Source organism: Protopterus annectens, chromosome 5.part1 (genome assembly GCF_019279795.1).
Source record: "Protopterus annectens isolate FY-2018-M chromosome 5.part1, PAN1.0, whole genome shotgun sequence".
In the NCBI taxonomy this organism is placed as follows: domain Eukaryota; kingdom Metazoa; phylum Chordata; order Ceratodontiformes; family Protopteridae; genus Protopterus; species Protopterus annectens.
In genome coordinates, this window is record NC_056736.1 from 791,174,172 (window position 1) to 791,197,909 (window position 23,738).

The 23,738-nt window shown below is 41.1% G+C and overlaps 1 pseudogene; it reads right to left on the reverse strand.

The window, feature by feature from the left end:
- Positions 1–1,533: 1,533 nt before the first annotated feature.
- On the reverse strand, positions 1,534–1,634 carry LOC122803698 (annotated as a pseudogene).
- Between the last annotated feature and the right edge of the window lie 22,104 nt (positions 1,635–23,738).

Consider the following 23,738-nt stretch of genomic DNA (forward strand, 5'->3'; position numbering starts at 1 on the left):
TATGCTACAGCATCCTGTGATTTTATATATATATATATATATATATATATTTCCCCTATACCCCCAAGAACAAGCTGCAACTATGTAGAATTTCTATGCCATAGCACACTTCCCTGAAGTCCTGGGTGCCATAGACTGCACACACATCGAGATCAAAGCACCACCTGGGAAACAGGAAAGGGTATACATAAACAGAAAGGGGTTCCACTCCATTAACTCACAGGTCATGTGTATTGCTAAAGAAATCATCCAGAATGCGTGTGCTGGTAACCCTGGTAATTACCACAACTCTGATTTCTGACACAACTCTCAGCTTTAACAGAGGTTTTCCAGGGGGGATATCCCGCATGGCCATTTACTGAGTGATGCAGAGTATGCACTCAAACCATGGCTGACGATGCGCATCAGAAATGCCCACACAACCACAGAAGAATGCTTTAATGAGGCACATGCTCAAACCAGCAATATAATTTTCCCTGTGTTTGGGCTGCTGAAGTCGAGGTTTTGTTGCCTAGATACATCAGGGGGGACCCCTCAGTACAGTCCCAATACTGTACTGAAATTTTCACTGTCTGTGCTATCTTACACAATATTATCCTGTTAAAAAGCTGTAACAGTAACACCAAGGGAAAGGGGCACACATTCTCCTACCCCTGGCAAGGCCACCACACCCGCATGGAGGGGAGGACCCAGAGGGGGACCCACCAGCCGCTGTGGGTGTAGGTAGACATAGGCATGGATAATATGTCCTAGGCATGGCCAAGAGGCAATGGACAGCACACATGATCACCACCTAAGGGGTACAACTTTCATCCTATGCACATATAGTCAGTAAAATTGATGCCAGCCAGTGCTCACAACCTTTACTTACCCATGTAATGGCTGTGTACCTGCTAACATCACACAGTCCACCCTGAATTAAAACAGTTGTAACTACAAGACTATCAGGGTAAGTGTTGAACCTAGAACAGGAAAATAAATGGGTAAAAACACAAATGAATGGCAGATACTTGCATACTGTTACTTGCAAGTGTACCTAAGTAGAAGGCATGTGAGTTGTCCAACTATGACATCAATATGTGATGGCACTGACTTATGTCAATAGATTTCTGCTGTTAGTCAGCTAATAGAACTCACGCAGTACAAAAAACATTCCCAAGTCTCTAATTAGCCCTCTACATTCTCAAAACTGGAGCAAAAAGCCTCACTGACATATCAATGATTTGAAGGTATCAATCACAACAGTACAAAGGTTGTAAGAAAGCAGTACAATTTTAAAAACAGTTACACCAACAAATATATATACTAAGCACTCAGTCACCTTTGCACTCTATGCATCAGAAAAAATACATATGTGTCCCTGACTGGACTCATAAAGTCATAGATTCATAGATTGTAACTAGGCTAATGACCCATGGGACCTTTCTAAGCCTAGGCAAATTTTCCTAAAAGAATAATGATGTCCTGTATCTGAATAGAACATCAAGAACCAGGCTTTTAAAAGCTACCTTTGTCCATAGGGATATGGGTGCCAGGAACAGTGTAAATTAAAAATCTGCATGTCATTCATGCACAGGGACCATGCTAATCTTCTATGTATCATTCTAATTTTAGTATATGTGCTATCAAAGCACGCACAAAGGTCAGAATTGAATCCTGTACCTTATATCTGTGAGGTAAAGATCTTAACCATTATGTTAATCCCCTGTAGAGATAGAAACAAGGTGATGGCACAGTTATCATCATTTGCACAGTGTGTTGTGGGGACAGGAGGCCAAGGCTGACACAAAAATTGTAAGTGTGTGTGACTAACAAAGATAGGCAGACAGCAACAAGCCTAATTATCAAATGACCAATGAGACAAAATGACCTGTGTGTGTGTGTGTGTGTGTGTGTGTGTGTGTGTGTGTGTGTGTGTGTGTGTGTGTGTGTGTGTGTGGGCACTCAGTGTGAAATATGAGCATGAGTGTCTGCATGAATGTAGCCAAGCTCAGTGATAGCTCTATATCCTGGGATGTTGGACAGATGCAAGCCATGCATCACTCCCAATTGTGAGAATTAGCTATGCCAGGTGCCACTGTCAGGATCACATATGATAATAAGCAACAAAGAATAAGGAAACCAAGTAACAGCACTATGATAAATTCAGAAAAAACACAGTATAAATGCAAAACTTGAATTTCCGAAACCACGGACAACAGTATAGATAAAATAACTGCAAACTCTAATAAAATTTCGCAAGTATACACTTTCACTAAAAGCTTCCTCAGCCAAATATCAGCATTACTTAAAATCCTTCTATCAATACTATCAAAATTGATCATCTGTCTCAATTAATAACATCATGTGACCACAATTTAATTAAACAAGTTAAAGTAACATCATCAAACTTGATTCCTTATATATAGGTTTAATGGTAAATGCTTCATTCAAACCAGGGTATTGTTGCCCCCGAATCTAATGAATCATTTGTTCTCCTCTTTCTTTGTCTCATTTCTTGTATCTCCACCTTTTATTTGTTGTTGAATAACATTCAAAACAACAAACTTAAAAAAGTGTTTACTGTCAGTCACATTTATATGCTCGAACAAAGCATTTGTCTCTGGAGCTTTGTATTTCTGATAGATGGTGTTCTATGCTTTCTTTGAATTTCTGATTAGTTTTTTCTATATAGAAGGCTTCACATTTCTGCTATATTGCCATATAAACTATATTTGTGAGTCATAAGTACCATATGCCTGTAAATAAAATTTTTCTTACCTACAGGATGTTTAATGAACTTATCTGTGTATATGTATTTGCAATATATGCATTTATTGCTGTTAAAAGTGCCTTGTTTTGTGCTCAGGCAACTACAGCTGCTCTCCTCCAGGCTAATGAAGTCATATCAGTGGTCTGATCATGCACCTGATCATAATTCCTACTGCAACCTCCTCCTGCATTGACACATTTCACTAACTGGTTCCAAATCTGCATTCTGGCAGCCATATCCATGCCCTCTCTCAAGCAGAAAGGCTCCGTGATGCCTGAAAGCCTAAATTATCACTTCATTTTTCAGAGTCACTAAAATGGTGCTTATGTGGTTTTGTAGTTTGGGTGCCATAACTCTATGCAACATAAAGCAGAGAAAGATAAAACATAAATATCACATAACTAATGTCTTTCTTACGTACACACTGTCACTATTAAGCACTGGAAACACACTTTTCATTTAGTAAAACTGAAGGTTGTGTGGTTGTCCCACCTCCCCCTCACACACAAGTCAAGGATTCAAGCTTGTTTCCTGACTGCAAAGCCATTTCGTTGTGTGTTTTTCAACAAGTCAAGGATTGCCCAAACCAAGGGATACCACTTAAGTAATGTATTATGTTTCCTACTGAAATATCGGGTTGCCTACACATATTCAACAGAAATGCACTTGAAACACACTTTTGTTCTTGCAACACACAACGGTAGGTGGCTTCCCCATCCCCACAACAATAAACCAACTAATGAAGGTTTGTACAAACCAAGGAATACCACAGAAATAATTATATATATGGTTTCCACACAGTTATCAGAATATGTACACATTTACAACAGAAAGGTCAATTGATGACTGCCAGTCACCACTCACTGTGCCCACCACTCCCCTGGAAGTGGCCCTGGGCCATCTCAGAAGCATAACACCTGTGTCAGTGACACATGTATTACATTTTTATTCAACAGCATAGAATATTGCAAAATCAAATTTTAAAAAATAATACTGGTGATGAAAGTTTATAACCTGTCTATCTGGGAAATGTAAATGTCTGCCAAAAATGCCTACACCAACAGCAAAGTATAAAAAGTGCATACAGATAAAAGTTCCGATTTCTCCTTGATATATAAATTGATTTGTAACATTTTACTAAATTTAGAATATGTTTGAATAATACAAGCATACTTTAGGCAAATTAGAAGCCTTCTCTGGAGATAAATCACCTTCAAAGGAATACCAAACTTCTGTTTTGTCCAAATACACACTTTCAAGTTCCCTAACTACTCTGTTATCCTTTTATAGTGTATATTTAGCCTTCCGAGCATCGTAAATATGCAAATAACTCACTAGAATTGCTGAATACCAAACTTTTGATTTTGTGTAGCAGATGGAAACATACCCCAGAATTTAATAAAATCCATGTAGGCACAGTGTAGAACTTTCACAGAATATATCCATGTATACGGCCACTGTTCCCCTTGGCAGCATGCCATGCATATTAATGATGGCGTGCTGCTGAGGGAGAACTGAGGAACGTGGATATTGAATCAGTGTAGATAGAAGTGTAGTGGCTACCAGTGGCTGCAGATGAGTGTGAGGCTCCCGGTAATGCTCCCTGCCACTGTTGTAATGTTGTGAAGTGTTTCAACTGTATAATATGTCATTTTATGATCTGTTATTGTTTCTTTAATTATTATTACTTTTTTACTGCTGGATCTATGCACAGCTTAGATTGGAGCACAGCAGTGCCAAGCTAGGCTCACTTATAGTCAGCTGACACCTGGCAGACATCTAAAAATAGAAAACGGATGTAAATAATTATCAGAATTAAAGTTTTTTTTTTTTTTTTATTTATGTTTGTGTGACATGGAGCAGAGCACAGCAGAGCTGAGCGGAGCTTATACATACATAGCCAACACCTGCCAGATATCTAAAAATAGAGACTGGATGTAATTAATTATTTATTTATAGCTGTGTTTAAGCATGTTTGCATGGCGTGGTACTCAGCAATGCCAACAGGTAGCCTAGTAGTATATGTGAAGGTATACTAATTTTTATAACATTCCACTAGCTACACGGATAGAGTTATGGTCTTAAGTGTAGTAGATCCTATGTTCGAGTCCATAACAGGCAGAATATGACTCTACATGAATGTAAAATTTTCTTTTAATTTTATGAAACTATAGTGAGTTTTGGCATTGCTGAACTCTTTTAAGCACTCCTCATTTAAGCTAAGCAGTGCATAAACCTGCTAATGGCTACCAATATTTGCGCAATGCTAAGCCTCCCTAAAACCACTGTTCTTTGAGTTTTTGCTCTGCTTGGCTTCACTTAGCTGGTTTCTATGCTGCTAAGTGATGTGGTGCTTTTTTGAATGTTGTTGAATGATGTGTAAGGATGGGAAAACAGCCTATATTAAGGCTATATTATATTCTGCAACAGCCATTGGAGTTCAGTCAACTGTTGGTATGGCTGGCAGTGTTGGTGAAGGTGTGTGCTTCCAGCACACAAGTGGAGTATTCAGGAGTCCAGTGCCATGGTCAGGATTCTTGTTAAAAACCATGAACCCTGGCTGATGCAGGGCTGATTCCAGGGCTCAGAGTGTAAGGTAGTGGCCTGGGAACATTTGGCCATGGAACTGAGCACTGTTACTGGTATCCTCCATACAGGTGAGCAGTGTTGTTATCATTATGATGTTCTGAAAAGGATAAAGAGGTGAACCCTGGACACCAGGGTCCAGGAAGTTCGAGATAGGAGTCCCCCACAAGTATGTAAGTATGTCTTTCTCTGTCTAACCAAAAATGCAAGCTGAATGTCTGAAAAACTGGTATGCATAATGGTGTGCTTCTCTCCCAACAGCTGCAGCTGAGAGGGCTCACAATGTTGAGTTCCCTGCCAGGCACCTGGCCAAATTGTGCAATGACAGTGGTAAGTACGGATTTAGTATGCCAACTGTAGTGCAAGACTAAAACATTTACTGCAATAAAGTATACACAAGAACAACTGTAGTGCAATAAATGGGAAAGTAGAGTTGCAGTGCAATAAATGGACAATTAGAGATGTAAAGCTGTAGTGCAATAAATGAACAATAAGGACAGTATTTCAATAAAAAATATCAATGCAAATAACAGTAAATAAAATGCTGTTCAGCAGGATTGTGTTGTCAAAATCATTGTAGTAGAGTTGTATGCATTGTTTGTCTATGGTAAGGTTGTTGCAGTCAAGTGTAACAGTGTAATAACTGCATCCTGCAAGTCTAATGGCCTGCAAATTATATTGCTTAACCCATACTACTGTCCAAGGCTGTCTCCAGGCCAATATCAGTCACATAATGCTCACTCTTCAAAAGACATCAGGTAATAAAGGTATATGGGTGAGGTAGCCCAGTTCATGGGCAGATATTATGTGTGGACTTCACAGATATTTCAAACCAATAACAATAAAATTTGTTCACTAGCATTGTTGATTCTAAAATACAGCTTTTTAATATATGCAGTATGGTTGTATTCCATGCATGTGTGTTCTACTGCCATTGCATCTAGTATAACACTGTTAATAGTACTAGAATTCCAAAGGAATGTCCTGTAACTTGTATTTCTCAAGTCATAGTATAGTTCCAGGTGATCTCCAAGCAAGTATCAGTCACTCAATAGTCAGCAGTGACTCAGTAAATTAGTCTGTTAAATGCTTTGCATGCAGTACATTTTGCCACACACAGTCCTGGGATTGAATTCAGTGGTATGTAGCACTACATTTTTACTATCACTCAAGCAATGCTCACATTTTCTATCTCACCAGGAATACAACAAATATATGGGTGAAGTAGCCCATATTATGAGCATATATTGTGTTTAGATTTCACAGACTGATAACACCAATACCAATAATGTTCATCAGCATTCTTGATTCATAAATAAGCTGTGTAATCCAAGTATGGCTGTATCCCTTGCATATATGTACTAATTTGCTGCAGTCAATTATTACATTATTTGCAGATGCCCCCTGCCATCACAGCTATCGGGTTCTACTCCCATGTCTGCCATCTAAGGCATGATGGTTGTCTAGTTTACTTACTGTACATAAACATGCCTATCAAGTGTCATGATTTCTTGTAATGTCATTAAAACTGCCTAGTCTGTTTATTACATGATTAGCAGATAAATTAGTATCCGGAATGCAATGTATTACCAAATTCATTTAAAGAACATCTGGATAGTTATATAAGTCCACATTTTTAGAAACTGTTCTTTGTAGTGGTGTACCTGCATTTGTTATTGCTTGGCCCATACTGACCCACGCTAACAGTTTCAGAGGTATGTATGTGCTACATTAGCTGTAGGAAAATTGTAGTCACTGTACTCAAAACTGACACTACATGCCTATAGAGTATTTATTATCAGTGTTTTCAGGAATATAATCTGCAATGTCTGTAATGGAATGTTTTCTCTCTCTCCCCATCCCTTATCTTCATTCATTTATTACTGTTATTCATTATTATGATTTAATATTAACATATTACGTTAAACTATATTTTGGAAAATGTGGTTGATTATTGTTATGTTTTATTATGATGCAATATGAACATATTTGGTAAACTAACTGTTTTGTTGGCCCTATGGTTTGCTTTATACTGGCATGCTGTCACCATGCTGACTGCCATGTTGCTTAATGTTGTGTTGTACATAATCTACATTAATATCTATTTGAATGAATAAATATGATATTAGATTATGTTAATACTAACAATGGTTTGGTTACTACTAACCATAACTTATTGCTAATACCTCATTGACCACAGCACATCAAGGTAGGCTAGTTCTGGCTGATCCTCCTACCTTGCCTCAACTGGCTATGGCAACAGGTACCAGCACATCTGTGACCCAGACCGGTGGTGCCCCCTCTGCTGCCCTGCACTACTTGTGGTGTCACGTAATACCACCCCATGAGAAGAGGATGGCCCCCCTCTGGGAGAGGTGGCAGATGGGGAGTTGTCACCTGGGTGGAGCTGCTGGACTTGGTGCACAGGATAGTCCACCGTGGCTGTGACCACCACCTGTGCTAGACTGAGAGCATGCTGGCCAACCTGGTGGGGCAGCCTTGCCCCAGTGCCCAGCCTCCAGCACCACCACCCTCAGGGCAGTGATGAAGCAGTGCCGACAGTCCCATGGGTGGAGACATGAGTCATGCTCCTGCCATCTGGAGGCACATTAGACTTGGATTCCACAACACTCTCCCTATCCAAGGTGTTTACTCCCTCATGTGTCACACACTGCCCCTGGCTGCTGTCTTGTCTTTCTTTTTGTTTGCAAATGCATCCTCACCTACCCAACTTACCTCTCTCACACATACCTATGTCTCTTTACCAACATTCCAGTCTCACCTTAAAAAAAATGGGAGCCTGTACCAAAAAATATCGTCCATTACATAGCTCTCCATTTCGCACCAGCATCCACTGGACACATGTAATTCAGTCCAATTGGTTTGACAAAGCAGTTATGTTGTCCGCATCCATCTCTCTGGGGTTTGAGATTCCAAATTCATCTACAAATTCTGTCAAAGTGCACAGTGTTTCTGTTCAAGAAATGGATAGCTGTGGTTCTTTCCTACACCCTTCATGCACATACCTACCTGTCTTTCAGTATGTTTTTTCCCCCACTTGCCTGGATTTCACCACTTTCCTAGCTCCCCTTTTTTCTTTTCTTTTCTTTATACTTTTTTAGCATGGCCCTGCATGATGTGCTGGATCACGCAGCTTTGCTAAGCTCAGCTAAATAGAGCTATAATGACTAAATGTTTTTCCAACATTGTAAGACACATGTACAAAATAAACATATCTGCCATGTTTCAAACCCAAGCCCATCACACATGCAGCACAATGCATTAACCTGCCATGTCACTCTTAATTAAAACAGGTGGTTTAAATAAAACATAGTAATTGCCAACTGCAGTCGTTAGACCTGTTTCAGTGGAACTGCACACCACGCCATACCCCGCAAACTGGAATAACAAGTAATGGAAAAACGGGAGTGTACCTTGGACTCTGGTGCAATAGTACACCACTAGACAGCCAAAGACATGATAATGGATGTAACTGGGTCCTGTGATAGCAGGTAAATGTGCCCTTTTATCAACAACACATATAAAGTCACCTGCTAAAGCATTCATGGCAAAATACATATTCAATTGGGACTCTGGTGCAGAAATGCATCCATATAAAGACATGCACATTTTGATGGATGTAGAAAATGTTTGTCACAGCCTGTATGTGTGCACATATATCATGCAAATACACTTGTTGTAGCAGTGATTCAGTAGCTCAGTCTGTAAAATGCATGCAGTGCCTTTTGCCACACACAGTCCTGGGTTCAAATCCAGTGTTGTTTTGCATTTCAGTTACATTATTGTGAACACAGCAATTAATGAATGACTCCTGCGCTCATTATCCACACAAAGCTTTGCAAATTAAATAACTGCTTTTCAGTGCTGGAAGTCACAGGCCTGCAGGTAGGGGCACACTTCACATATCCGTATAGCATTATTATATGTCACCTAGTACTCTGGCTCTGACTGCTGTACAACAAGGCTGAAACAGCTGACACAGATACACCTAGAGCTTGTTGTCCTCCAAAGTGTTTACACTCTCTGCTTATGTCTATTACCTGCAGCAGCAGCTGCAGCCTGTGGTACACACAGCTCTATGTAATGGTTTCTGCTATAGACCTACTCCCTGTGATGATGTAGTCTCCTCACCTCTGTAATGTCCATCTCAACAGCTAAGAAAGGGGCCCTGTTCTACATGAAGGCCTTATATATTCCATAGTGGTTGCATGCCATTGGCTAGTGATAATGAAACTCAGTTGCTTTGGCTGCAATTAGCATATCAGAGTCATAGATTGGTTTAGAGGCAATTACCTGCTAATGTGAAGCTTGTTAAAATGTAAGCAACTGGCTATGGGCAAACATTCTGTATGAGACTTTCCTCACACAGAGCACATCTTTGAAAAACATTACTAGTAGCACATTTCAACAGAGGAGTACTACACTACACCTGGTATGTAACTGTTTTTTGTGTATAACAGGATGCAAATGGGAGGATAGAGGCATGGGAAATAGGGATTACAGCAGTAAGCTTGTCTTATATCTGTGGTAATGACATGTCATTGATACCCTGCTGTCTTACACATACAGGGGATGTACAGTATATTAGGGTTGCATTGTCTTTTTTTCATTGTGGCACATTGTTGTTGTTAGACTGCCCCTATATAGTGGTCATAATAGCACACTGCTATTTGTCTGGCACAAGTCTTATGACATAGTATTAGATGGCTGGCATTAGGGGATACACCACAGTGGATCGGAGTGTTGGGTGTATGATCTTACAGCAGAATCTCTCATGGCACACAGGGAACTACCTCAATAATGATACTATCTTGGTTGTATCCACACATGTAGTGTGTTGTCACACTGTGGGGTATGACATGTGTGAACAAGCAGTGGATAGTGCCACACATTTTCTTCTTGCTGTATCTGTACATAGTGGGCATCCATGTATTTGATCTTGTAATGTGTTTCCCTTTTGGTGCGTTTGAGGACTAATGTATTGTAGATAGCATGCCCCCATCTCAGATATGGAGAATGAACTAATACTTCAAGGGCTATGGCAGCATCATCACATCCCCCTATCCAGGGGGAGGCATAACAGGGAACAATGGGCTGCATTGTGGGCAGATCTTGTCCAGTATGTGAATGAGACTGGCCACCAGGACAGAATATATGAGCAGGTTCAATACTGTGCTGCAGACATGGTGAATGCTGCACAAAGAAGGGCAGATTTTGTAGCCAGGGATCGTGCAATCACTGGTGGAGGTACTGCAATGGAACAACTGCTCACGTCCATTGAGGAATTCCTGGTGAACCTAGGGACACAGGACAGCTCCCAGGCATTCATCACACCATAAATCAGGGAGGTGGGTGTTACATTGTCCACAGCAGAGGAGCATACAGATAATCTTACTGTGATCACCATTGTAATACTGTAGCAGTCATTCTGTCAGGCTGTATATACCTTTATGTGGGTGTCAGGTCTGTGTGCTGTGGAGGGGGGGGGGGTTAAGCTCAGTTGTGCACTAATACTCAGAATGTCACCAGTACATCAAGTAACACAGTAGCTACTGTACATTTGCGATATATGCAGGTATTACCTTGTTGTGCTGCAACATGCAGTGGTACTGAAATGACCTCATCCTCACCTTTTTACAGGTCCATCAGGAGTTGCCCAAGGCCATGGTCCTGCTCCTGGTAAGCTTGATACTGTTTAGTTATGGAAGATATATATGCTACTAAGGTTAAGGGCCAGATTAATTCCCTATGTACACTTAATGTTGTGTTTAACCAGAGTAGAATGTTTGTATGCTCCGGTCTGAAACAGTTACCTAAGTTTCCTAGAGTGGGTAATCACAGGAGTGTAGTTGAAGGAGCAGAAACACTTTTGCAGTTATAGCTCAGAGCAAATAAGCCCCCTGATGTACATGAGGTAATTAATTCAACATGCCTTGTAAAAGACGAAAGGTCAGTGGTACATATCTTAGGCATTGAAACTTACATTTGTATATATTTGTTAAGATAGGTGTACTGGGTTTTATGTGTTGTTTTATCAGATATAGTGTCATATTGCATACCTAAAAGGTACATTGTACTGGTCAAGTGTCACTTGATTTACCTGATGTGCTTGTAATAAAGGCCTTAAGTCAAATGTGTATTTTGTTGTGAGAAAGTCTGCTGTGCATGAAAGCAGAGATGAGAAGATGTGAGACTGGTAATTCAGTTGTGGATCCTCATTATGACACTTTGTGGATTTTCCATACATAATAGTGCAGGTAGTAATGTACTGCTTTTGTCTTAGTTTCCACAGATGACCAAAGGGGTTATGGTCTCTCCTCCACACAATCTGATGTCAGTGTCTCTTCGGACTCCAATGATGATGATGGTGGTGTCCACAGTGAGGCACAGGTGGGGTTGCCGAGGGCTAAATCTCTCCCAAAGGTTGATATCCCTCTTCTGACCCCATTGTCACTGCACACAGTCAGTATGCCCATACATACCCAGTCTCAACAGGCCTCAAATATTAGACAGTCAGAGGCTGAAGACATTGAACAGGCCAGTGTGGCAACTATGGCTTCAGTGAATGTAGACACTGGCTATAGCCACAGGCATGTTCTGAATGGAACACCAGACATATGCTTAGGGTTATGGATGCAACGAGTCTATGTTAAATCATTGAATGCTTAAAAAAGTGAACTATGATTTATCGAACCCATGTAAGCGAAAGCTTACAAATAGCAAATGCTTAGAACAGTGATTTTTTTTCCCTTGGAAAAAAATCCCTGTTCCACAAAACAAAAAAACAAAAAAAATTTAAAACAATACATAAAATGGGGGGCTTCGCCCCCAACACTCCCTTACTTAAATATATCAACTCCAAGATCGCACTACAGTCACAAAAACGAGAAAATAATGGAAGTGACCAAGTGATTTCTTTCCCAGGGAAAGAATTCACTTATATGCCATTTCGCTATTTTGCCTTTTTTTGCTTTCAAGTTTGATCAAGACATATTTGAAGGAATGTGTCTTCGATAATTTAATAGGAACATGGAAGCAGCACAGTCTGACATCCGTGACTGCCTCCATTGCATTGGGAACACCATGGATCGATTCACTGATGCAGTGGAGAGACAGTCGGTGGACATAGTGTCTGTCTTGGACTGCACATTGTATGTGCTGGAACGTGTGGTTGGAGTTGGGTGTCAGACCCATGGACATAAGTCAGCAACACCATCTGCTGAGAATTCATGCAGCAATGCACAGTTACACTCCCATAGTGGCAGCACATCCAACGCTACAGAAGGGAGTGTGCTGTCCACACCACAACATGGCAGGCCATGGGCATGTGGTCCTTGGTGGTCCCATGGGGGACACGGTCCTAGCACAAAGCAGTTACCATCAGGTACTAGCACTGCATCTGACCTTGGGCATGGTGGTGCCAGTGCAACTCCTGGCAGAGCCAGTTCCCATGTTCAGGGCTGGAGACGGTAAGCTGTCAACTCTACCATGTATGGTCCAAAGCTGTCCAACATACACATGTGCAGGGCTAGCACTGAGCTTGATTGTGTACACGCACACACTCACACACCACTGTCACATGCAAGTCACCTACAGACACATATGGCACCTCTTTGTGGTCCATCTAACCCACTCCCCTTCCTGACTCACACACATGCTGTCAATCATTTAGGCCAGCCTAGGCCTCCAGCACCTGCACACATCACCCTGTGCAAGTGATGGTACCTGTGCCACATCCCTGTCATCTTTACCATCAACACAGGGGAATGAAAATATGTGCCTGATGCACAGGGTGATTATATTACTTGACATGTACTTGTGTAATACAATATTGTTTTGCCATGTCACTTGTAGTGGTCACCAGCATACACTGTATGCTGACATGTGTCATGAGTACGCAGCATACTTTTGTGGACCTTATGTTGTATGATGTTGTACTGGTGGTATTGTTACACAATTACAGGTATATCATGGACCTGCATATGTTTCTGTTCCAGGAGTCTAGAGGATAACCTATGGACACAAGGTGCCAGTGAGGTGGCACAGCATGGCATGGCAGCACAGCAGAAATATGACTTTGGCAAGGTACAGCATTATATGTGCATGGCTCCATAGGTTCACATCTGTATGACAGTCTACCAAGGACAATGGCAGTGGTCAGTGTACTCGTGCATTCATAATATGTGATAAGGTCTGCTACAAGGCAAGGTGTGACCTTGCTGGAGTGTATATACTGCCTATCTGCAGGGAGCATAATAGAGGGATGACTCACTGTAAGGACATTAACCTACTATGTGACGTTAGTACTACATGCTTGTGGGAGACATTTGTCTAGCAGACATAAACACACCCTTGAAACAGACCCTGACTAATGGTACACAGACCACCTCAGTGCACCTCAACATATGCCATCTGTTTGATTGGCTGGGTGGCCATCATCTCAACAACACTGTCCGAGTCCCTCTTGGACTGGGGCAATATGTGCTGGTCCTGTACTGAGGGGTACACAGATCTCTGATTCCGAGGGCTGTATGGCCATTATGCCAGTTAAATTCACATGTCCTATTGCTCCATAACATGATGCTGTAACAGCCTCACACACAAACATGGCCACATTCAGGGTAGCACCACTTCCACTCACTGCATATAGTACATGCCAAGGCACACACATACTCCAAGAACACTTACCTATGTACTGATACACACTGCAGATCACAGTACCTGATGCATGCAACACAACTCATGTCTGCTAGTAGTATCAGTGTAGAATATATAATGCTTGCTGATATCAGCAAGCCCTGTTGTCACCAGTCATTTGGGGAGCCACGTCACCCACTACAAATAAAATGATGCAAAACCCTAACTAAGTCTAAGTTGCAAAGGTTACTATATGTATGCCATATGCATACACACACACACACACACACACACACACCCACACACACCCACACACACCCACACACACACACACACACACACACACACACACACACACACACACCACGTTGGGTGGAGTGAGATTAGAACTCCTACCTATCTAAGCTTATACACTATAGAGCACAGTACTTATTGCATGCACCACGGCTTACATCCGGTAGTACACTGTCAGCAGGTGCATTGTCAGCTGATAGTCTTAAGGTGACTGACATCATCAGGCATAGTAGAAGAGGGCAGTTGAGAAGCCAGCAGCAAGTTACTGGCCCAAAAAATGCATGACCATTGCTGCTGGATAGCCCATGAGGACATGTCCATTGTTTTACAGGGGTATATATACACACACACACACAAGTGAGCTACAGTGAGATTAGAATCCTTACTTATCTAGGCTTATACACTATAGATCACAGTACTTATCACATGCGCTACATATTAAGTCTGTTGCACATGTGCTTGCAGGCACAGTACTTGTTCATTACACAAAAAAGGCTTGTATTGAACAGCATCTGTGGCCTGCAGGGTGATATTGGTTTATACTGTTATCTGCATATAGTATCCTAGCAGTGAGATAACTGTTGTTATCCTAGCTTTCTGTGTAGTTACCAGTATGGCCATATGAGGCTGATTGCAGTTAGACAGGTGACACTGTGGGCAGGGACAATGTTCCCTGTCCATACATGCATTGACACCATCATATATTATACTACCTGCTCAACTGTGTCCATCTACATGGTAACATCCGGCAGGCATAGGGGTCTATAGGCAAGTGGATTATGTACTGCTGTGCCCTTAGTTTGGATCCTTTGGCAACATTATGCATGTGTGATAGTGCAGTGTACTCACCATTATTAGGGTATGTTGGACAATGCAGACATCCACACACATATTTCTGTGTATTACAGGGGTGTATATATAAATGTAGCTTTGTGTGCATATGACATGTATATGTGTTATGTAGATATATGCGGGGAGTCTATGTATCATTTTAATATATATAGCTATATATATGTATATAGCTATTTGACACTACATAGCTGTAGATATACTGTGCATGTGAGAGGGAGAGAGACTGACAGATGGATATGTATACGTATATGTCTATATGTATAGACATTTATACATAACAGGTCATTTCAATGAAGGGCCAACAGAATTGCACTCATTTTTACAAAGTGTATGGGCATGCCCAGTGGGACTGTTAGTACTTATAATGTCACTGCAGGCCATACTGATCTGTATTCCAGCTTGGGATTTTGTATGTTAAAGCTGCCCCTGTTTGTGGATTACTGCACTTCACTCAAAATGTCCACAGCATTCCCCAGCTGTCTGCTGCACTAAATTTGTGACTGAGGTTGGTAGTGTTACCACCAATAGACTGACACTCTCAGCTGTCCTGATTTTCACAGAATGTCCAGAGATTTGCCTCATATGTTTGGTCTGTTCATCACACATCTGTGGTCTTCTGGTGCTTTACTGAATGTTGATATCAATACATTCTACTAACTACAGACAAACAATCATGTGTCAGACTTTATATCCATCAGAAAATATGTCATTCTGCAACACCTTTAATTCCAGCAACTGTCTAGGCTTATATAACCAATATTTAAACTCTGTCCATATGTTTGGGCCTCCCCCCCAGTCTTTCTGGCTTAGTCCAGATTTCTTGCACTAAGAGGTTGGGAGGTATGAAATTCTGTGAAAACACCAATATACTACTACCTCACATGCAAAAGATGTGAGTATTTCCAAATTAAAACCATTAATGCCATCACCCATGCTAGCTTCCCTAGACCACTAAGCCACACAGGTCACTAGACAGAGAAGGGTGATTCATCACAAAATCAACAGCATACATATGTACATTGTTATCCTGCATGAAGAAAGACATGCAGTGTGTGTGAGCACTGTTTATGTTACAGCCCTGAGATTGCCTGTTCCACTGATATACTATAGCTGATTTTCTGTTAAAGGAGTTATATGGGTACCCTGCTGTGTTGGGGGTGGGGGAATAGCAGCACATGATCAGCTTGGGTAGACAGTTGTCCAGATATCATGTGGCCTACTGTTTAACATCTCCCTTGTCTGATGTTGCAAATATTACAACCATGAGGCCTAGTGAAAATTCAGGAACACATACTATTGGACTGGGTATCAGTTGTCCGATGTGGATGTTAACATTGACCAAATGACCCACTATGTTTCCTTGCATAACAGCAGCAGATCCATGCATACCATACCTTAATATAGTAATCCTTACAATTACTGTATAGGTTAGAGACTTACCTTGACAATGCAGCAGTTGACAGAACTGTAGTTCAGGACTGACTCTGTGTGATGCAAGCAGTACACAGCCAATACATGGATAGGTACAGGTTGTGTGGGTTGTCTGGCATCAGTTATTTTAATATATGTATGTGAGTACAAACTGTTGCTCGACCAAGAAACCAAGAAAAACAGACTGGATCAGTGAAATCAGAAAGCCACAAAGTCCACTCAGCGATATTAATCTTAACGCACTTTTTATTACAAAACAAGTAACGTTTTCGCTACAGCTCCTGCTGTAGCTTCCTCAGAGTACTAGGTAAAATCTGTAACAGTTTCTTTTTAAACATGAAAGCGCGCCAAAAAATGAGGCAGCGCAACATTGTTAAAGGTACAGAGAATGTAAACATGAACACATATTTTCTACCAAGTCTAAGACATGTCCCACCAAGAAGATTCAGGACTAAGCCATTCAGTTAAAACCTTGTAGTTATAAAATATGTCAGGTAATAAGAGTACAGACCATTAACGAAAAGAATCGGAACTTGTCCGAACTTACATGCACCATAAGCCCTAAGTGGAAAGCGATCATAGAGCATAATGCCGTTGCAAATACAACGCCGATCCAGACCAAACTTGTCACTGGTAGGGCAAAAAAAACCTACATGTTTGCATGTCACTGAAACAGATTGTTGAAGTTAACTAAGTCCAGCGCAAGGCAGAATCAGTGACTGCTAGAGACCTTAAGTCTGCCCCACCTAGCCGGGGAACGTCATATCCTGTATGGTCAAACTAAATTATTAAAATATTTAAAACATTTTAGACATAAAAAAGAGATCCTGTCTCTAAATACATACTGTACAAATCCCCGTTGCAATCCCAGTCCTGGCAAGACCAAACCAAGGAGACTATATAGCGTGAGGATAAGATATCGTGGTCTGGAGTTAATCAAAGCAAGAACTGATGTGAAGGTCAGTCCTGCGAGAAACAGACAATAAATCCATCACGCTTAAAAGGTACAACCAGATATATTACCAGGGATAGTGTTCCAACAGGAATTGTAAAGTCATCCTGCAGTTCATATGAAAACAGTAAATAACATGATTGTTAGGCCGAAATGTAGTTACCGAACCAAGCAAATCCACTAGCGTGTACCCAGAGTGTCACTACAGGTCCGGTGTGTATTGAAAATTACAAGTCAGAATATTTTAGGGTTTTGGAATCCAAAAATAGGTAAAATCCCTTTAACCCTGTAATTCCATGCCGGGTTTCTAGAAATACAAACACCATTAAGGTGTCAAACCCATTTTGTACAGAACAGCTAAAGCCATAAGTCCGTCAAAGAATCCCCTAGGCATGGCCAAAAAGTACCTTAATCAAACTATGGTCTAAAACCAACAAATTAAAAGAAATCCAGGTTGGAAGAATAACCCCCACAGTGTGCAGGCCTGAGAGAATTATGACAATCCAGTGAGAGGCATCCTCAAGATCTTACAATTCTTACTAAAGAGGCAAGAAAAATGTCACCTAGCCAGTCCCACCAGGCTAGGATGTCCCCATAACTTCTACCTGGGGGGAAACAAACCAGAATGGTGAGGACATAAAGATGCGTAGAAATCCCTTGAAAAACAACAAGGTTGTTGGGTGAAAAATGGAAAATAACCTCCCTGAACTTATAGAACAGGGATTAAGGAAGATGGAGCTCAAATCTGAATCATATTGTCATAAGAAAAACTGGAATTAACAGTCCCACATTGTGTAACGGAGTCAGAGGCATATAGATGTAAAGCTAGGAGAACTAGCCACAGAGAATGATGTTATCTCAAGTAGCTCCTTAGTTTTAATAAACAGGAGATATTGCAAGTTGGAGTTATATGGGTACCCTGCTGTGTTGGGGGTGGGGGAATAGCAGCACATGATCAGCTTGGGTAGACAGTTGTCCAGATATCATGTGGCCTACTGTTTAACATCTCCCTTGTCTGATGTTGCAAATATTACAACCATGAGGCCTAGTGAAAATTCAGGAACACATACTATTGGACTGGGTATCAGTTGTCCGATGTGGATGTTAACATTGACCAAATGACCCACTATGTTTCCTTGCATAACAGCAGCAGATCCATGCATACCATACCTTAATATAGTAATCCTTACAATTACTGTATAGGTTAGAGACTTACCTTGACAATGCAGCAGTTGACAGAACTGTAGTTCAGGACTGACTCTGTGTGATGCAAGCAGTACACAGCCAATACATGGATAGGTACAGGTTGTGTGGGTTGTCTGGCATCAGTTATTTTAATATATGTATGTGAGTAGGAGTAAGGTGTCAGTTGCTAGGATCCAAGATTGTCAGTCAGTGGGATATGTGTTGTCTCTTTGCTAATGCCAGGGCATAATGGCATGCCTACATGTGCCTACAGGAACATCATCAGGGGGCTTCTCCTCCGAGTCCTCCTGCGAGTGTGGCTGTGGTGAGGTACTGGTGGGGAGCTGTGTATCCCTTCCCTATGCTGATCCTGCTGCAGTTGCTTCAGCAGGATCATATTGTGTAGCATGGCACAAACTGTGAACATATGTGCACATGTGGCTAGAGAGTACTGCAGCACTCCTCCAGATATATCGAGGCACCGGAACATTGACTTCAGCAACCCAAACACATGCTCTATGATGTTCCTTGTTTGTGCATATGCCTCATTATGGCCTTCTTCTGTGGGTGTATATGCATTTCCAATGAGTGTATTCATCCACAGTTCAGTGTGTAGCCAGCATCGTCCACTAAATGGCTGTGTGGGATGTCCCCCTAGCAAAAATCTGGTACAGCTGTGATGCATGCCAGATACGGGAGTTGTGATAGTTGCCAGGGCTGCCAGCATACACATTCATGATAATCCCCTGGACATTGTACATGATCTGGCAGCTGATGAAGTGGTACCCCTTGTGGTTGATGTAGATTTCACCCTCCTCACCGGGTGGTGCCTTGGTATGTACATGAGTGCAATCTATGGCACCCAGTACCTCAGGATAGTGTGCTACATGGTAGAAGTGTTGCATATTGCTGGCCTTCACCTGAGGGATGAGGGGAAAATATATGTGCTCACTGGCATGTGGTAGCATGGCATCCAGGAAATGGTGAAGTAGCCTGGATGCTGAGGCCTGTAAAACCCCCATTATGTCCCCAGTTGGTCTTTGGAAGGTACCTATGGCTATTATCCTAAGAGATACACATACCTTTGTTTCCACTGGGATGGTTCCTCCTCTGTTGGCTCTGGGCCTAAGTTGAGGGCAGCAGAATTCAGTGAGTTCTTGTAGATTGTCCCTGTCCACCCTGTATCACTTTGCAATCTCCAGCTCATGTAGCTCCTGGAAGGTTACCCTGGGCCTGAATACTCTTCCCAATCTCTGCCTAGGCTTATTGTCAGCAGCAGCAACAGCATTGACTTCAGCATCTAACACATACAAATGTAGCAGACCTGCAGCAACCCCTAACTTTCTTTCAGTAAAAATTCCCATGTCTGTACTCCAATGGTGCAGAGTATGGGAGAAAAATCAGATTGTAGGGTGTGTGCATACTTTTTAGTGCTCTACTGTAGGTGCTGCCTGTGTGATTGTCTACCTATGATGCATTGAACTTGCCTAATATATTATTGATATCATTTAATGGCCCTAGTTTAAGTTAAGCAAGTACTAATTAATACATCACTGGCCTTTTAGATACTCTGAGCACTGTGGTGCACCTCGCAAATGCATGCCCCTTAGGTAAACACTGCTTAGCAGTCAATGCACCCCCCCCCCCAAACTTGCATGCTCAGCATGGTGGTGGACATCGCAAACAGGAGCAGCTATACTCAAATCAGCTCAGAAGTTAGTGGACACACCCTCTCCTGATATCAGCTACCCCCTCTGTGGACACCAATACAGTTCTCTACACAGAGGGGATCTGCAGACATGATTACCCCACTATTCTATTCAGTAACTCCACCTCATTTTCATAGGGATCCGTGCTCACAACCTTGATACTACACTCTTCCAAGGCCTTCCACATTAGCAACAGCAACAATACACCATTGTAGATACAGCATGCAGGGTAATACAGTTCTCTCATGATATTAATATTTGATTTTTCCACTATTTCTAAGGCATGTTTGTGCACTGCGGCATGCCGTGCAAACATGCCAAGATTATTAAAAAAAAATTATTTTAACATATTTACTGTAACTTTTGGAACACATAGAGGATAGTTTCACTCATACCTGTGTGTGTGCTATGCCATTTCTGTCTATCTACTTACATTTTTACAGCCCCTTTTATCTGTCTACAGTCTTACACACGGAATTTTTCCTTGTACACTACGGACACTAGCAAGGGATTTGCAGGGCTGCCTATATGCTTGCTGGATCACTCTATCTGCATCATTTGCATGAGATTCACCTGCTTATGAGGTGATTTGCATGTCATGGAAGTTTCCATGTTGGAGCGCTTGTACGCACCTCTCAGCAGCACTTGCTGGATTTAAAAATGCTTGTGGCCGTGTTAGCAGCGCGGCACGATGCCTACATGGAAAAAATGTGTAGGCTTTATTAAATTCCTGCCATAGTGAAGCCTCTACACTATTGTTAGGTTCTAATGGTTTGCAAATATAAATGACTAGTGTGAGAAAGAAGGAAAACACAATTCAGACAACCTTCCCTGCAGTGGGTGCATCACTGAGGATACACTTCTAAAGTGTGGAACTAACTTCAGCAAACTTTTAAATTAAACAAAATAGCACACATTTATCATTTTTGTTTAGTAATAGGCAAACTATCCTGCCTGTGCTGAAAAATGTTTTTCTCTGTAGTATATTTTTATCATACAGTTAAAAGAAAATGCCACACAATGCATTATAGACTGCATGTCTGAAATTACAGCAGAGATAATGGAAGAATGAACACAATACAAAGAAAGACAGAGCTGTATTTGTGCAAACATATTCATAAATGGTTATGCGATCACTCATTACACTAAATATATGTCACACATGTACAACCAAATGAGAATATACAAGTGAATGTCCTGTTAATACTGTAGTAGAAATGTGAATTGCTTGTATGCACATGATTTGATTACTGCTGCAAAGTTGTGTCTGTGACAAAGAGAGATAACACACTCCCACTGTGGATAGTTCAAATCCAGAATGGTGTAATTCTTTAACATGCGATAAACTTTTTTTCTATTTACAGAGCACACTTCTTAGTGCACACACACTGTGAAATGCATAAATATTTAAAAATTAATGCCAGTTGCCTTGGGAAGAGCAATCAGGCTTAACAGCATTGTGCAGTGGTCAGCACCTTGGATAACAATTACATCATAAATTACACTTATGAAGCAACTGTGTGTGCAGCACACCTTGGAAAGATGTTGAGTCACAATACATAACATAGGTAGGCCGTTGGATGAGTCCCATGTTATTTTTTTTACTGATAAACAATTATAAACATTCTTTTCAAAACTATGTATATAGCTCTTGCCTATAATATTTACATGTTGCCCCTATGCGCAAACAGGGTTCATTGCTGCAGGCAGAAAAGAAACGTTACTTTCAGAAAGAAACATTGTTACTTGTTTTGCCTTCCTTCACGCAAGCACACTAAGCAGTGTTGCATGACAATCAGCACTCTGGATAGTACTGAGTGTGAAAAATACACCAGCTGTCTAGTTTTCCCTATGGCACCAGGTATAAGATCATAGCCATAACATAGGTAAGCCAGGACACTCCAATTTCTATAAATAGGGTTCCACTGTAATTTACATAAAAATAACAATATAAAAATAATTATACATAACAAAAACTATGTATAGCAGGTGGACTGGGCATGCTCATGATATCATATGAATTGTATGTGTAACTGGGATATCATAACAAATATGGTTTTGTAATTAATTTTTTTCTACCCTGGGATGGATTCAGACTTTAATGACAGTCATCTACACAACTTACATAACACAAGTATAGCTGTAAAACAGAATGTATTGTGTGGTCTGACCCAGGACACAGAAGCTACTCTGAAAGTAATATAAGAATATGCATTTCCAGTATAACATCAAACATTACTCCTGCATCACACCTGAGAATGCATAAACCAGAACATTAACAGATCACACAAATGCATGGTTAATTAAAGAGTAGCACCATTCACTCTTTAGTGTGTATATATTATTAATGACCATGTTTGACAAACACTTCTTTTGTGACAATAAGGAAAAACACCTATGTGGAAGTATATGTATTCTCTATTTTACATAGGTTTGAGTCACACATATTACAAATTATTTTTATCAGTGTGTAAGGTCCCAAAAAAAATGTGACAAGTCATAAAATTGATCCCTCAATTCAGGTCTTAAAACATAAGTAATTTAACATATCAGTGTTGACCACTGGACAAACTTTTGTCAGGTAAAGCAGCAGACATGCCATAAATTAATGCTGCATGTCTCATTATACTTGCTATTTCAAAAACTGCCTTCTCTGTTAACCAGTGTTCCTCTCTGCTTAACAACACACCAACGCATTTGACATGGTTGTGTGAGTTTGCACATCTCTATCACCTATGTGGTTTAAAAGCCCACATTTGCACTTGTTTCCTGCCTTTCCTGTAACTAGTCTAGTCCAGACACAGATTTGCTGTATCTAGGACTGTTTGCAAGCTTCTGAGCTTCCCAAGCCTTTTTGTGTTGGAGGGAATGCCTTCTATGGTAAGAACTAGGTAGCCTATCTACCACAAGAGGAGTGGTTTCTGGCCCAGAAATTGTAGTTTATTGGCCGTTTGGGCAGTTCTTCCATCTCTTTCAACTTTCTGATTTAAAAGACTGCATTTGCACTTTTCCCGCCTTTCCTGTAACTAGTCTAGTACAGATACAGATTTGCTGTATCCAGGGATTGTATGCACGCTTCTGAGGACTGTATGTAAGCTTCTGAGCCCCCCAAGCCTTTCTGTGTTGGAGGAAAGCCTTCTAGCTTATCAGTGGGAGTGGTAAGCACTAGGTAGCTTATCTACCAGAAGTGGAGTGGTTTCTGGCCCAGAAATTGTAGTTTATTGGTCATTTGGGCAGTTTTCCATCTCTTTCAACTTTCTGGTTTAAAAGCCGTGTTTGTGCTTGTTTCACACTTTTCCTGTAACTAGTCTAGTCCTTA